The 18,344-nt window shown below is 34.6% G+C and overlaps 1 protein-coding gene across 6 annotated transcripts in view; it reads right to left on the bottom strand.

The window, feature by feature from the left end:
• The window catches only part of IMMP1L (inner mitochondrial membrane peptidase subunit 1), a 123,044-nt gene that overhangs the window by 99,631 nt on the left and 5,069 nt on the right, over nucleotides 1-18,344 (bottom strand). For all 6 annotated transcript variants that reach the window (XR_006680129.1, XM_045291041.1, XM_045291040.1 and 3 more), the window contains exon 2: nucleotides 12,604-12,715. The gene's annotated coding sequence lies outside the window, so the exon portion shown is untranslated. The remainder of the gene's footprint in view (nucleotides 1-12,603; nucleotides 12,716-18,344) is intronic.

Raw genomic sequence — 18,344 nt, 5'->3', positions numbered from 1 at the left:
AGTCTGTTCATTTGAAAGTTTCATTTTCACAGCAATTTAATTGCCACCACTTTCAGCAGTATCCACCGCTTTAAACCTGATGGCAGCAGCAACATAACCTGAGCACTAAATTTAAATCCCGAGTCCCATCACAGAGCTTACAAATTTTAATCTCTGAAACAGTTACAAAAAAACTATATTTTTACCAAACTCTAAGAAGTTCAGTAAGGTTTTGGGGCTGTTATTTGACACCACTGAAACATATTCAACTTTATCACAAATGACAAAATTTAACTATTTTAACTCTGCAATAATTCTATAAAATTTTATTTTCAAATGAATTTAATACTAATATTTCAATGTATTTTGCTAGTTCAATGTCATTTTCTAAAGCTATTTTTTCATATATTGTATTAGTCTAGGTACTTTGGAGAAACAAATCCACGGCGACTCACGTATAAGAGAGAGTTTTATGTAAAGAAAAGGTGCATCATGAAAACATCCCAACCCAATGCTGCCCAAGCCCACAAGTCCAACATTAACTCATTAACCCAACACCAGTCCACAAAGTCCTCCACCTCACAAAACAGAGGCAATGATGCCGACTGCAGGAGGAAAGCTGAGTCCATGAACGTGTAAGCATCTCAGCACTGGCAAGGGTCTCCACACGGCTGCTCCAGCACCCAGGGCTGCATCGGGATAGATCCATGCGGCTTCTCCTTGGGGATGTCTTGGAGGAAGTCCATCTTGCAAGCTGAAGCAGGGAACTGCTAAGGCAGCTGCACCCGAATCAACCATCACAAAACAAGAGACCCGAGAACTAGAAAGGTGAGGCTTCACCACCCATTTATCCCTCCGCCTTTCAACCAGCACCACATGTGATTATCGGCCAGGCTGGCACAATTAACTAACTCATATATGTAAATTTTTAAAATATTTATAAAGCATAAACTATTGAAACTTTTAATACAATCAAGTGTCAATCAGTACAATAAACTTTCCAAACAGTGAAATACCAAAACCATCCCATTACGTCCAGTGATAATGACCCACCTGTTATATTATCCTTTCATCTATCAGAACAATATTCACATTATACAAAGAAGAGTTGGAAGAAAAACACTTTACCCTTAGCCTAGACTAGCTGTGGCTGAGTCCTTTCAGGCACTGCTCTTTAGAGAGACATGGCTGGCTTCCATCAAGTCAGCTTCTGACTCATGGCGATCACATGCACCAGCCCATAATTAGTTGCAAATTGGGCCACTGCAATCCATGCAGTTTTCAAAAGATGATTTTTGGAAATAGGTCTCCAGACCTTTCTTCCTAGTCCAGCTGAGTCTGAAAGACCCACTGAAACCTAATCAACACCATAGCAACCACGCATGCTATAAACGTTTGTTGAATTAAATTAAGATAAGTTTACTTGTGACTTTCCAGAGTATGTTATCTCTAATAAAATAAGAATATAATCTAGAATCAAGTAAGAATTGATTCCTAGGATAGAGGATTAAAAAAAAAGTAACTCTTAAGAGCTAATACAGCTCAAAAGTCAGTAAATAGTTGAACAAAATACAGAAAAGTAAACAGTAACCACTGTTAACAAAAGCTTTGAGGAAAAAAAATTGTTTTAAAAGAAAAACTACTTAAAAATTATCATACTATTCACTACCATAAAAATGTATCAGAAATAATAGTCTATCAGGCAAAATTACATACAAGCTAAATACTTTAGTATAATGAGAAAAATGTTTTAGTTCATTTATTTCTTTTGCTATTTTTTACTGTTAGAGTAGAATTTTAAATAGTTTTCCAAATAGTAAAAATACAAATAGAAAGTAAATAACTCTTTCATAAATCAACATAGTTAAATTCAGTAGACATCATTTTAAACTTTCTCATTCATTCTTCAAACATTAAAATGGTTAAATAAAAGAAACACGTTTTTGGAATATAATAACCTGGAACCAGTTAAACCAAACTCCTTAATAATAGCTACAAGATTGCTAATCAGCTTTGAGGAAACAACTGTATATAAATTTGTTTCCTTTATTGATTTTCTAAAAATTATTTACATGGATAAGGAAAAATGTACTACATTGAAACAGAGGCTACCAGGAAATCAATGGGTTTTCTGCAAAATAGATGTTAAATATCTTAAATTTTCTCAAAATTTCCAAAAACTAGTTCCATCATCTATATGTAAAGACTTTAAAGTTTAAAAATATTAAGTCTAAGGTTTGATCATCTTTTTAAAAATGTAGTTACAAACCACAAAATAAGATAAAAATCAAGTTCTGTGAATAAATATTTTTAAATTAAGTACTCTAGGATCATAATACTGACAACACTAATTATCTTTTCTAGTCTTGGCAGTTATGTTGCATACTGTTTGGGTGACTGATGGGATAATTTCACTTCATTTTCTCTCAGTTTATTCTGGACCATATAAGAGAAGAATATTAAAATAATTAGCACCTCTAAACAAAGTACTTGATAAAGTTTTTAGTTGAAATAAAATGCTTTTTAAACAACTCACATTAATTAACTAATGTATTGATTCTAGAGCAAAGACTGAACTCCCATCTGCTAAGGTACACTTGAAAAAGAATCACTGGATTTTGAAAATATGCATAAGTCATTCGTGTTCATGTTATCATTTTAGGACTTTGGCATACACTTTTACAGAGAGCCCTTTTCCTCAGCAGCTTGCTCTGACATGACTTTAATTATCAAATACATGTCTATATTTTGTAATTATTAAGTATTTTAGTTCTCTAACAGAGTGGCATCATCTGTAACTGAAGCAGACAGAAATTGATAAAGGTATGAAAAAACAACTTATTTCAATTCCTAACATCTACAGACATCCTGGTTACTTTATTGAGACTGGCTTTTTATCTAAAAGAACATACAAGTATTTAAATTAACACTTTACTGCAAATATGTCTTTATAAATAGTAAATATTTCACATCATTCTTAACTGGTAAATGTACAAAACAGACATTAATCACTAACTTACTTTTCCATCTGAGCAGTTACTAAATTTTACATTTTATAGTTTGTATAAGTCTTATATAATTTATGTTTTCTACAAATTAAAACAAGGCTATATGTGACAAATAACTATTTTAAAAGTCTATCTTTGCCTTGATCACCTGATTTTGTTGTTTATGAATTAATCACAGTTAGCAGGGTAGAAATCGCTTTGAGCTTCATGAATGACATCCAAGAGATGGGAAAGGATTAGTTCTCAGTTGCTGCCAGTTACAGCGCCAGGTGGCTTTTTCTGCAGTGAAGGTGTTACCGATAATCCCATTACATTGGTACTAAATCTTGCAGACATCAAAATTATCACCAAGGTTCCTTTTCATCCCATCCTTTCCAAATGACTGGAAGTCGCTTCACCTGAAAGAAGTCAAATCCACATGCAGCTGCTATTTTAGCAGGCAGCAAACTCCCTGAGAATGCCAGTCCTGATTCAATTTTGCTGTGCTGGTGGCCCCCTATTCCCTGTCCAATAATACATCTGTTAAAAAATCCTACAGCTACAAATCAAGTTTAATCCTACCAGGGACCTCATGTTGGACTTGTCTTCCAAAAAGGCAGCAGGCTCTGCTGTCTATCTCTGCTAGTGTCTGGGGAATACCCTTTAAATCCCAGCCCTACTTAGAAGAATAAGCTAAGGATCACAAAACATGACCTCAAAAACCCTGATATGACTATATTCTGACCCAGAGGCATTCATTCTAGGTGAAGATTAGAACTTTGCATAATAAGATTACACGGCAAGTGAATGATATCAAGGGACTATCCATATGCAGCCGCCTGGTTTTCCATAGACAAACTGTGCTCTGCAATATGCAGTGCAGACGAAACAGAGCTTGGGCTTGCTAGCTGAAATCAAATAGACTCACATAAATTAGTTGGCCATTTCCAGATTTCTAAATCCCCTATTACATCTTTTATTGACAGCTCCTGTGAGGATAGCACAAATGATACTCCTTTTTAGTCTGTGCTTCTGTAACACCCATGCTCTATAATTGAAATGTACATAGATTATGTCTAGAAATTAACATCTTGTTTGCTGTAATCTTGGATTACAATTGACTGTGTACATAATAAAATTAGGAAATCAATGGATGGATTTATGATATCCAAGAAGCCAGAGTTATTGTCTAAAGGATAGCTTAACATTTTGTGTCAACACTTTAAATGCAGGAGTCACAAGGAGAAGTCAATAAAAATGTGAGCAAGAGATTACAATAGGCATTAGTCAGTGTTTACAAAGAAGTTCAGTTTAAATAAGGTCATTTTCCTCAAGATTTAGGAAATAAAAATTCAGAGATCGCCCAAACATAAAGGAGTTCTGGGGATGCAATAATCAAGCACTTGGCTGTGAACCAACAGGTCAGTGGTTCAAATCCACCAGCTGCTCAGTGGGAGAAAGATGTGGTGGCTGGTTTCTGGAAAGGATGAAAGGCTTGGAAACACTATGGGCAGTTGTACACCTTCCTATAGGTCACAATTACTTACAGCTGTCCTGACAGCAGTGGGTTTGGTTTTGGTTCACAAACATAAGACTTTCTTTCTAAAGCAGAATACAGTAAGAAGGGCAATTACATATGAGAAGACAGTGTCTCCACTTTTTATAAAGTAGGCACAGCACAACCTCTAATACAAACAACTTTGATCATTTATAAGTATATTTAAAATATTTGAATCAAATCAATTTTAAATCAAGATTTTAGAATTTTTCATTGTTTTCAAATATTATCAAGGAAACCATCTCTCTTTACATTTTAAATCATAGAATATAAGGACATTTAGAAAATGCTATTCTATGTTCAAACTTTCCCCCAAGAATTTTATAGCTACCCTAAGCAAACTCAAGTATATTTTTTGGTTACCATGGCAAAGATATTACCAGAAAAGTAATGAGAAACATAAAAAACATACTTTGGCTAAAATATTTATATGTACAGTAATATTTAAGAGCTACATTGTTCAATATGGTAGCCAATAGGCACTTCAGGCCACAGAGCACTTGAAAGAGGACCAGTCCAATAAGCTGTGAAAGATACACACTGGAATTTGAAGACATTGAAAAAAGTGTTTTATTAATAATGGTATATTGATTCCATGTAGAAATGATAAAATTTTGGGTATACTGGTTTAATAAAATACATATATGATCATATGTCTGTTATTCCGTACAGCTTTATCAGATCATTTATTTATGTATATACATACAGAATAATACATTCCTAAATAATATATCTAGGATACATTATACTACATCCATAATGTATACTACAATAATACATTCATTAATACATTCCTAAACTAAGTGAATATCTACAACAAATAATAATACAGAGGAATACTATGAAAGAACAAATATTCCAGTGGCAAATCTAATAAACTTGTAAAGAAAAGTATCAGACAAGTTATCTGGGTCTCTATTTCATATTTCTTGCTTAATGAAAGTGGTAGAGAAAGAGAAGACCTGCCAAACTGCTGACAATTATACCACTAATAATACTGTTTTATAATAACAAAAATGTTTTCAGTCAATAAATATGCTTTGTTTTGTTTTGAATAATATATCGGGCAACTTCACAGAAGACTAGTGAGGTCTGTGTGCTATTGAGCTAGCAACTTTAGAAAACCTAGAAGCATCAATGATTTTTTTCTAGAGTATTGTAAAAGTGTTGACATTCAAATTAATTAAATAAATATAACAACTATAGTGACTTAAGGCAGTTAAGATATTTTAGAACTTTCAGCAAAATAAAAAGTGATCATTTTTATAACAAATTATTACTAAGCTTCTCTTCCATTACTCTTTCTTTATATCAACGGAGGTAAAAAAACTAAACTCTTTAATAAAAAGTATGTTACAGAACGGAAGCTGCACATAGTTAAAATATAAGTAAATACTAACTGAAGAGATTTATCCTGACATGTAAGTATTTCTATACACAACTGAAATTAAAAACCAAAACAAGTTTCTCTTTGTCATACATTGGAATATTATTCAGTATAAACAATAGTATTTAAGGTACTAACTAATCTGGGAGTTGCTTTTTCAAAACTATTCATTCACAATATGAATCCAAAGTACTAAGACTAAAGATAAAATGTGAGTGCCAAGAAATAAGATGAATAAAACTTAAATCAATGTTTTAGCCATGCACACTTTTTTCTAGCTTTTAAAAATTATATAAATCTTGTAATATTTCTGTCTCCCTCATACATATACAAAACTAAAGCAAAACAAAATAATAACAACATAAAAACTTTCTAACCATCAATAGATGAGTGCAATGATATTCAGTCTAAGTTAATCCCCAGACATCCAAATTCATGAATAAAAATTCATCAGTTTTAAATACACTGAGCCTATTAAGCAAGAACAAAAGCATATGCACAAAAGAGCTTTTAATATATTTCAAAGCCCACAAGAGCCATGGTCTCATTAAAATTATAAATTACACAAACATGGAATGAAGATTCAAACTGCAGTGCAGCTAAGCAGATTACAGAAAACCCCGCGTTCCATATGATAACACACCATGGCCCTCCCAGATGGGGGTTTGGAACAAAAAGGCCATCACCACAGCTAGGGAAAACCTCCTTGTGATCTCTGGTTTCTGTTCAGCAGATGACAGCCAAATAATATGTTGATTATTCTGTTTGTGCTGCTAAGCTTGTAAGATGGAATAAAAGCGATATGATCTATTGTGAACCCAATGCTAATGTGTTGTTCCACTCATAAATAATATAGTGAATTTATTTTGAAACTATCTTTTATCTGGATTTCAGTTTTTAAATGCATGAATTAAAATAAAAGCCAGGATAAAATAATATTTAATTTGATGCTTTAAACTAAAAAAAAAAAATGTAGTTGACAAGTGAAAAATATCTAATTGCTTAGTGAAGAATCAAGCACAATCACCTTTCTCAATTTCAGCACAGTAATCAGAGACAAAATGCATTTTAAAATAAGAAATTAGTTCTTATAAAATATAAGTAAAAATAATATAATAATCACCAAGTTAATGATATAGTAATAATATAATAATTTATTTAAGAAAACTAAAATACTAAGGTATATAAAAACATGTTTCTACAAGGTGAAAATAGTAGCACATAATGTTAACATCTATTGAAAGCATTACTAAACACATGTATAACTGAAGGACAGGGAACTGTCTATACCTCACACAAATAGATAACAAGAAATCCTACATAAAAATCAAAATAGTTTAAAAGAATATTTACAAAAATAATGCTTAGATATATTACAAAAACTATTATTTTATATTACTTTGGTGACAAAAGTTAAAACTAATTTTCTAACTAAAAAAAATAAATATTGCAAGACTTAATAGAGTGATATAACTGGGATTGTGTCTGTGAATACTTTATATAATTATTTAATTTTATGAATACTAATATTGTTAAAAGTACTAAAACAATTAATATTTATTTTGCCACATGGGAAATTTCTTCCTGATTTATCTAGTAAAGTCTCTTTAAAAACAAACAAGAAGTGCTTATAAGAAGTGCTTAATATAGATGAGCACACTATTTTGTGAGCGTATTTGTGAAAAGTACCTAATTATGGTCATTACCCTAAGTCCACCTTTTTCTCTTGAGTCCAAAAAGCACAGTAAAATTACCTGACATAGAAAGACAGCCTAAAGTTTCACATATAAAAGTACAACCATAATCTCTTTAGAGGAAAAAAATATATTTTCATCCTTGGAATAGGAAACAAGATTTCCTAAACTAGATAAAGAGCTAAATATAAATGTCAAGTTAGCATATTTTAAAAATCGTGAAATTCTGTTCCTCAAAAGGACTATTAAGAGAATAAAAAGGCAACCCTAAAAATAGGAGGAATATGTACAATATCAATATATGATAAGGGAGAAAAATGGGACTGTCTATTCCTGTAAAGAGCTACAGTCTCAGGAACTCACAGGGGCAACTGTTCTACCCTGTCCTGTAACATCGCTGGGAGTTGGCATAAACTCAGTGGCAGTGATTTTTTTTTTTTTATTACACACAATAAAAAGAACCCCAGTAGCAAATGAGTAAGTGCTTGGCTAGTAATCGAAAAGTCAGTGTTTTGAACCCACAGAAGGATCTTGGGAGAAAAGGCCAGAAGGTCTGCTTCCCTTCAAGATTTCAACCTAGGAAACCCTAGAGGACACATAACACAACAATACATACAATAACAGACATATAGTACGAACTTTAAAAAAATTGTGAATAACTAAGAAAAAGACAAGTTTATAAAAGAAGTAGAAAAGCACTTCACACAAAAAATTCAAATATCCCATAAATGTATGAAAAAGAAAGAGGTCAATTTCATTAATCATCAAGTAACTATAAATGAAAAGTTTATGATTTATTTCTTTACATGCACCATAACTCAAAAAAGGAAAACATGTGAGGAGGGGAAGAATCAAGTATCACGTCTTGGTGAAAACATGGAACAACTAGAACTCTCATAGACTACTAAATATAAACTAGTAAAACCATGTTAGAAAACTGCTTGCTAGTATCAATTAAAACTGGACATATTTATGATTCTGGAGCTTCCAAACTAAGCCTGGCAATCTACTTCTGAAAAAAAGTCATGAAGACTGTATGGATCACAGTAAAGCACTGATTGATACAAGGCTAGTCCACCAGTTTGCACATACATAAGTTTATTACAAATGAAATGTATTTAACATGCTTTGTGATCAGTGATGACTGCAGACAGATTCTCTCAGTAAGATGTGCGTCTTATTTGCGTTGGGGTGCCTTGAAAGGAGCTTTGTAACACTTGCTCGAGCAGGGCAGCGGCAAAGGGAACATAAGAGAGGCATGCCTGCTGACATGGCTGGAAAACTCACTGCATGCCAAGGAACCATATCGTTAACATTTCTGATCTGACTTCTAACCTAACCCTAACCATAATCATGAAGAAAAATGAAACAGTGGTTCTGGTGGGCCTGTTAAATTCAAGGCAGAGCTGTCTAGTCAGAAAGTTATAGTGACTATTTTGGGAGATTCCAAGGGGTTCGATCAAGACATTTTCTTGAAGGACACAATCGTTTATCAGGAAGAAATTTTTTTTAAATTGAAAACCGCAATGATGAGACAGGATATAAAAATTGTGTCACACTTTTCCCATTTGCTTACTTTTCAAGGGTAGCAAGGGCTACTTTAAGAGAATTATGTTGGAAAACCTTATCTCATCCACCCTACAGCATTGATTGTGCCTCTTCAGACCTCTTTTTGTTCCCAAACCTCTAGAAACACTTAAAAGGAACACCATTTGAGTCGCTCCAGGGTAACCCAAATTGCTGTTTCAATGTGGTATAAATCAAAGAGCACAGAATTTTATAAGGGTTAGACTTAGATGGAGGCTATATCAAGAAGAAATTGCTCCATATTTTGCTATTTTTGTTTAATTAAGGTTTCTATTATTTTATAGCAATACTTTGTGACTTATCCTCATACATATCCATGACAGGCAAACAGACACACACACATACGGAAGTCTCAAAAAGTTCATGGAAAAATTTCACTATTTTTCATTCCATTTTTCTACACATTTTTCAAAGTCCTCTCATATATAAAAAGAGAAAAACAGAGTTTTTTTTAAGAATACCTATCGAAAAAACAAACAAAAAGAGTACCTATTGAATAATCCATTTTTAATTCCATTGCTGAGAAACGTTCCTGACCCCTTTAGCAGCATCAGCCACCGACGCATTATCTCATGCTTCTCCCAGTCTACAGTGCTGTTATTTTCAGAGACAGCTGGTCTTGTTAGGGGTAGTTACTACTGTTATGAAAACAAAGTTTCTAAGACTCTTAGGTTTGGAAATTTGCCTTTATGTGGAAAACTAAAGCAGTACAGATACTAAGACAATTTAAAACACTGTCATTTTCTCTCCTTTAAATTTCAGAAGACTTCTCTTTTCAATCAAAAATGTTTACTACCTAATATAAAGGACATCATGCTTGGTACACTGGAGGGTCGGCAAAAAAGAGGAAGACCCACAACGAGATGGATTGACAGAGTGGGTGCACGGGGCAGTGGTTTGTTTTGTTTTGTTTTGTTTTATATATAGGGTTGCTGAGTGAGAACTGACCCAATGACACATAACAACAGCAGCAGCCCTGCAGCTAAAGAAAATATAATTTATTACTTAGTATCCATATCATGCATATTAAATAAAATCCCAAGATAATCTGATTAATATGCTAAATTAGTCATCTCTCATCATCTTCCAATTATTTACAACCTGGAATCAGTACATACTTTACAACCCCTTTCATATATAAAAATGCCTTAAAATTGCACAATATGCAAATTTTATCTCAAACTATATTTTAAAGATGCCTTAAAAAATCAACTAACAAAGAAAATCTAAATATTAAAGAATTTACCTATCCAGCAGTTAGCAAGTTTTAGTACATGCTTTCTTAGGCTTTGGTCATAAAGGAGCAAAGATAGCTAATGTTACAATAAATAGGGCAGGTGCAACGCTTTTCTCATTAGATTTACAAATAATATGATTTTAAACTAGCAACACACTAATTCAAAATAGTTTTTAAATGGTATGCAGTAAAGACCCCTTTCCCATCCACCTAATTCTTCTCCCTGCCTCTGCAAAGGAAACCACTTTTTTGTGTTTCATTCTAGGCTTTATGTAAACACAAGGAAATGCAGATGTACATTTCAGTTCCCCTTCCCTTTTTCCACAAAAACTTGCTAGCTAAAAAAAAAAACAAAGCAAAACAAAAAAAACTTGCTAGCTATACATTGTCTTAATTTTAAAAAAATGTGTGTGTACTTATTATTGTCTCTGCATGTCTATCTAGGTAAGATAGGTAGGATAAACAATCAAGAGGTGGAAACAATGGGACCAACGTTCCAGGGAGACACGGGAGAGGGGAAAGAAAGGAAGAGGGGTGCCAACAAACTCAGGGACAAAGGAACAACAAGTGATGTAAAATCGATGGCAAAGACGGCGTAGGATGCCTGATGTGGCTTGATCGGGGCAGTGTAGCCAAGAGGAATTACTGAAACGTGAATGAAGGCTGAACATGATAATGGGATAAGAGGAAAGTAAAAGGAAATAGAGGAAAGAACTAGGAGGCAAAAGTCATTTATAGAGGTCTAAATGCAGGCATGTACTTACATAAATATATTTATATATGATGATGGGAAAATAGATCTATGTACATATATTTATATGTTAAGTATTAAGATAGCAGATGGGCATTAGGCCTCTACTCAAGTACCCCCTCAACACAAGAATACTTTGTTCTAATAATCCAGCATTCTGTGATGCTCACCTTTCCTGACATAATCGCTGAAGACAAAATGGGTGCATAAGCAAATGTGGTGAAGAAAACTGATGGTGCCTGGCTATCAAAAGATATAGCGTCGGTGATCTTAAAGGCTTGAAGATTAAAAAGTGGCCATCTAGCTGAGAAGCAACAAATCCTACACAAAAGAAGCACACCAGCCTATGTGATCATGAGGTATTGATGAAATCTGGTATCAGGCATCAAAGGCCAAGAACAAAAAAATCATATCGATGTGAATGAGGGGGAGTGCGGAGTGGAGACTCAAAACCCATCTGTAGACAGTTGGACATTCCCTTACAGAAGGGTCACAAGAGATGAGCCGGGCCAGTGAGGGTGCAGTATAGCACCGATGAAACATACAACTTTCCTCTAGTTCTTTAATGCTCCTCTCCACCACCCACCCCCCCACCACCCTTACTATCATGACCCCAATTCTACCTTACAAGTCTGGCTAGACCAGAGCATTTACACTGGCACAGATAAAAGCTCACAGCACAGGGAATCCAGGACAGATAGACCCCTCAGGGCTAATAATGAGAGTAGCAATACCAGGCGGATAAGAAGAAGGTGGGGTAGAAAGGGGGAACCGATCACAAGGATCTACATATAACCCCCTCCCGGGGGATGGACAACAAAAAAGTGGGTGAAGGGGGGCAGCAGTCAGTGTAAGACATGAGAAAAAAATTTATAAATTATCAAGGGTTCATGAGGAAGGGACAGTGGGTGGTGGAAAATGAGCTGATACCAAGGGCTCAAGTAGGAAGAAAATGTTTTGAAAATGATGATGGCAACATATGTATAAATGTGCTTGACACTATGGATAGATGTATGGATTGTGATAAGAGCTGTAAGAGCCCCCAATAAAATGATTTAAAAGTATATATCATCACTTAGGAAATGCTAAAAGGTGTACTACCTATAATCATCTTCAATATAGGTTTATCATAACTTTTAGATAGCTATGAAATTTAAAATAATTTTCTAAATTAGCACTTTCATCACTTCCAGGCACCAACATGATGGCAAAGGCATAGTACCACTACAACAATGCTCTCGCTATGAATGGCGCTGAGGGTTTCCTTCCACAGGAGTCCAGCTTACTGGTTATTTGACCATCTATTAAGTGCCAACTTTAAAAAAGTACACAGTGTCCAGCAGGGAGCAGTATTATAACATTCATAAAACTTGACTTGAACATGAAACTGACAAGAAAAAAACAGATGAAATATCTCACTTACCACAGGTCTTTTCTACAGAACATTCACTTTTGAAGGTAGTTGCAAGGCCTCCAGAAAAAACATCTAAAGCATATCTCAAAACATATGTGGTGGATTCATGGTTTCAGGAAACCTAAAGCAAGAAATCAAAATTGTATTATGTGAAGTCTTCTCTCACTCATGCTGAGTTGAATTAGTATATAAAATAGCTAAATGCCTTAGTTATTAAAGGTCACAATTTAGTTGTTAAAGTACCTTCCTCTCAGTGGACCAATGGGATGTCAAGATATTCAGAATTTCAATGATACTATGAATAAATTTTAAAACCCTAGAATATTAAGGCCTTTAGTCACGAGAGAAGTTAATTAGAAGAGGAAATTAACTGAGTGACCTGAAGATACCAATCAATCTAGAGAAAACTGTCAATAAATTGAAGCAGTAGTTGACAAATCAGTCATAAACAGACAAAATATCTACAACAAATATAATTAGTAGGCAACATTGAAGATGTAACTCATTCACTTTACAGGTCAGAATTAATATATAAGGTTAATTATGAGAATAAAAAAGCACCAAATAAGTAGTTTATAATGCTTGCAAACTGATGAGCCAGATAGCTAGTGAATTTGAAGTACATACATGGTATTAGAGAAAATCCTGAAACCAGTTATAATACAAAACATGATATAACAAATATATTTAATACTACCTCAGATGTCAAAATTGGCCTCATATTTAAATAAATCAATATGAGGAAAAAATGTTTTATCTAAATTTATCCTTTTTTAAAAAAAATTAAATTTTGTGTGTATTTGCATGCAACACTTCAAGGACTACAATAAGAATCAAATGTCTGTTATTAAAAGAAAATATAGCTATGCACGTATGTGAATATATTATTCATAAAAATAGAGTTATTGGCATAGGTATATATATTTATATGCCAATACATTGAGGAAGTGGACAGACTTTAGGCCTCTGCTCAAGTCCTCCCTCAACACAAGAACACTCTGTTCTAACAACCTGACATTTTGTGATGTTCACCCTCTGGGCACAATCAATTAAGACAAAGTGGGTGCACAAGCAAATGTGGTGAAGAAAGCTGACGGTGCCTGGCTTTCAAAAGATACAGGGTCTGGGGTCTTAAAGGTTTGAAGTTAAACAAGTGGCCATCTAGCAGAGAAGCAACAATTCCACGTAGAAGAAGCACACCAGCCTATACAATCACGAAGCGTCCACAGAATCAGGTAACAGACATCAGAAGCCCCAAAACAAACAAACTAACAGAAAACCATAGTGTTGGGAATGAGGGGGGGGGCGGGGGGGGGTTGGAGCAGAGACCCAAAACCCATCTGTAGACAATGGGCCACCCCCTCACAGAAGAGTCAAAAGGAAGGGATCAGGCAACCAGGGTGAAGTATAGCAACCAGGGTGAAGTATTCCTAGGGTTCCATGAGGCTTCCTCATCCCCCACTATCATAGGCCCAATCCTGCCTTTCACTGCAAGCTAGGCTGGAACACATACAATGGGACAGATAAGAGCTCAGGACACACGAAATCCAGGTCACATAAACCTCTCAGGATCATAAATGGGAGTAGCACTACCAGGAAGTTAAGGGGAACATGAGGAGAGGAGGGAAGAAAGGAACCACAGGGAAAGGGAGACTGAGGTAGGTGTAATACATAAAAATAATAATTTATAGTTTACCAATGGGTCACGAGGGTAGTGGGGGAAAAGGAGGGAGGGTAAAAATAGGAGCTGATTCCAAGGGCTCAAATAGAATATAAATGTTTAGAAAATAAGGATGGCAACATATGCACACATATACTTGATAGAATTGATGTATGGATTGTTCTAAGAGCTATAAAAGCCCCCAATAAAATGATCTTAAAAAGAAAAAAAAAGCTTTGTATTTATTTGCATGCAACACTTCAGGGACTACAATAAACACCAAATGTCTGTTATTAAATATATATATATATATATATATATATATATATATACATATATATATATATCCTTAATCTTCAAATGTCTATTACATATTATATATGCAATATGTATTAAATTATTCATAATCAATGTAACTTAACAGTTTATAAATAATATACAAAATTATTCTATTTTCTTATGGCAAATTGAAAGAAAAAGTTGATATCCAGACTATGGTAGATCTATACTAATCATCATTAATTTCACTGAAGCTCAAAGAAATTCTCATATATCAATCTATCTTTGTGGGTTTTTTAAAGTCTTTTTCCTTATCTTTTTCTCTCCTTTTGTTTACTATTATATAACAAAATTATGCTTGGTCCTATGCAATCTTCATGATCATTACTATGTTGCATTCCATTGTGTGACTATTTTGTTCGTCCATCTCCCTGAGGGATGCTCTCAGTTTCATTGAACCTCCTCTTAATCAAACTCTTCTAGTGACTGGTCTTTCCTGATGATGTGTCTTGCTAGTTTGCTTCCGAGGTGAATTCTGGTTGTATTTGTTCCAAAACGAATTTGTCCTTCTGGTAGTCCACAGACCTACACCAAACCAAACTCACTGCCATCGAGTCAACGCCCACTCATAGCGACCATAGAGGGCAAAATAGAACTGCCTCTGTAAGTGCCCCAAACGGCAACTGCTTATGGGAGAAGATTGCAGCCCAATTTATAACCACTGCGCCACCAGCGCTCCAGTGTATTCAATACTCTTTTCCAACACTAAAACTCACATGTATCAATTCTTCTGTCTTCCCTTTCATTGTCCATCTTCTGATGGGCAAATGAAAATATTTCATCTTTGGAAAGGCACACCTTAGTCACAAAACTGTTATCTTTGCTTTTTAACATCTAATAGAGATCTTTTGCAGTGGATTTACTCAATGCAGTGTGTGTATCCCTTTGATTTTTGACTGCTGCTTCCATCAACAGATACTTGACCGGGCAGAATAAAATCGATGGCAACCTTTTTCTCTCCGTTGACCATGGCACTTTTATCACCCTTCTCGTTAAGATTTACATTTTATTCATGTTCTGACACAAATCACCTTGAAAGCTGTAAACTTACATTAAGTGATGCAATCCCTCCTCATTTTCAGCAACGTTGTTTCATCTTCATATTGCAGGTTATTGTGCCTTCCTCAGCTCCTGCTTTGTAGCCCATTTCTCAGACTTACTGAGCATACAGACTTAATAAGCATGGTGAAATGATACAATTATGATACACAATTTTGCTCTTTTTAAACCAAAATATTCCTTTGTTCTGTTTGAATGACTGCCTCTTGGTCTATATACAGGTTCCACATGAACACATTTAAGTGTTCCCATTGTTGTGTTATCCATAGTCTTTGATGATTCACACAATTGAATGCCTTTGAATAAGAAATAAATACAGATGAACATCTATTAGTCTCTGTTTGCAGACAAGATCCATCTGACATCAAGGATAGCCTCTATTCTATGTCCTCTTCTGAATCCCGCTTGAATTTCTGGCAGTTGCCCATTGATATACTGTTGAATCATTTTTTAAATAAGCAAAGTCTTACTTGCATTAAAGATAACTTTTAATAGTTTCTACATTCCAATGGGTCACCTTTCTTTGGAATGGGCACATAGATGGATCTCTCTGGGTCAAAGGCCAGGCAGCTACCTTACAAATGTCTCGGCATGGAAGACTGAGCATTTCTGATGTTGCATGTATTTGCTGAAACATCTTAAATGATAGTCTTACTAACTCTTGGAAGTTGTTCACTGCTACCTTCAGTGCAAAACGGACTTCTAACTCTTATCACCACTGGGTCATGATCAAATGAAACCTCCTGTTATGGCTGAATGTCTCCACATTTGTTTTGCTTTAGTTACTCTATATTCCTTCTATCTTCTTTTGATGCTTCCTGTGTCATTTGATTTTTTATACATAAAATATTTCAGTATTTCATCTTGTAGTTTTCTGCCTCAGTTCTTTCAGCTTAGAAAATGCCAAGCATAATCTTCCGTTCTGGTTTTCTAACTCCAGGTCTTTGAACCTACAAAAAGGCCTAGACTTCTTTCAGTCAGTTTGTTGTTGTGTATTGGGTGTTGCTATGATGCTAGTAGCTATGCCACCGGTATTTCAAATACAAGCAAAATCACCCATAGTCGACAAGCTTCAGTGGCGTTTCCAGACTAAGATAGACTGGGTAGAAGGAGATGACGTAAGACCTGCTAGTTCAAACCTTACTGGTAGCAGCAGAGCCGTGCTAGAAGATGAGCCCATCAGACAGGAAGACACTTAAAGTCCAAAGAGGGAAGAGCAGACTCCTCAAAGGAGTCAACCTTAATGACGGATGGAGTAAAGCTTTTTTATGTTTAGTTTGCTGACGGAGCACAATTCAAATAAGAAACCGCTGCAAATAACCATTAATAGCTAAAATGTGGACTATAGAAAGTACTAATTCAGGGAAGCTGGACACCTTTCTCACACAGAGCAGCTGGGGTTCTCAAGTGGCTGATCTTCCTGTTAGCAGCCCATCTCGTAAGCACTATACCACCAGGGCTCCAAATCCAGCTCACCTTGTTGTAGTCAAGTGAGTTTTATTTGGTGTGTGTGTATGTGCGTGTGTATGTGTGTGTGTGTGTGTGTGTATGGGGGGTGCTACACATGTCCTCTATGATTGATTTTTAGCTAAGTACTCATAACAAAGACTTAGTAAAGCCGAAATATTTAATATTTTTCTTTTAACAGAAAACATTACTAGCAGATGATCTAAATGTATGCTCTCCAATGTGATCATCGTTAACCAGAGAATTGTTTAAATATAAACTATTAAGATTAAATAGACCTTTAAAACTCAGCTTATTAATATCAGCTATATTGTAAATCTTTTGAAAAGCCTACCGTAACATACAGAAAATTTCCATCACTAAGAAATTTTACTGAATAGTTTTCATTTGAAAATGATCATAAAAGATTGGACTTTCATATAAAAAACACTAGAGTGACAAGCATTTCTACGAGAAACAAAAAAAAGAACATTCCAAAAAAGTAAAAAATAAATAAAATAAAGTTTAAAATGTGTGATACCAAAAAGAAAGTAATAAACCTATTCAACTCAAAAACCAAATCAATGCCATTGAGTCTATCCCATGGACTCATCATGGCCCTGTAGCATAGGCTAGAAGGGGCCCACTGAGTTTCCAAGACGATAATCACCATAGAAATAAGCAAACATCTCCTTCCCATAAAACGGCTGATGGATTCAAGTGGATGGTCAGCAGTTCAATGCTTAGCCACCGTGTACCCAGGATTCCTAAAATAAGCGTTAAGACTTGCACTAATTGATTTTTTTAACCCTACAAAGTTAATTGGTGGGGGAAATTGAGAGAAAATCCAAAGATGCAAGATTATAGATGAGAAATTGAACACTTTAAATCTGAGATTATAAATGAAAAAAATCAATTTAGGAAATAAAATCAATATTATATTTCAAAGAAATTTTAAAAGTATATCCTTAAAAAACATAAAGACAGAAAAACAATTTATAAAACAAGAATAACAATGTTTTTGCAAAAATGTAATTGCGATAAAATACATATTTTAACAACTTGCAAGTGTACAATTGAGTGACATTAATTATATTTACCATGTGGTACAAGTATCTCAGTCCTTGCTTTAAGTTTTGGGGATCTATTTCTGAGAAAAGAATTGCTAGGTCACATGCAAATTCTTTATTTTATATTTTGAAGAACAGCCAAGTATTTTCCCACAGTGGCTGCACCATTCTGGCCA

Source organism: Echinops telfairi, unplaced genomic scaffold (assembly GCF_000313985.2).
Source record: "Echinops telfairi isolate 266 unplaced genomic scaffold, ASM31398v2 ScPeMD7_60;HRSCAF=208, whole genome shotgun sequence".
NCBI classification, from domain to species: domain Eukaryota; kingdom Metazoa; phylum Chordata; class Mammalia; order Afrosoricida; family Tenrecidae; genus Echinops; species Echinops telfairi.
This window is presented reverse-complemented; position numbering and strand designations above follow the sequence as displayed.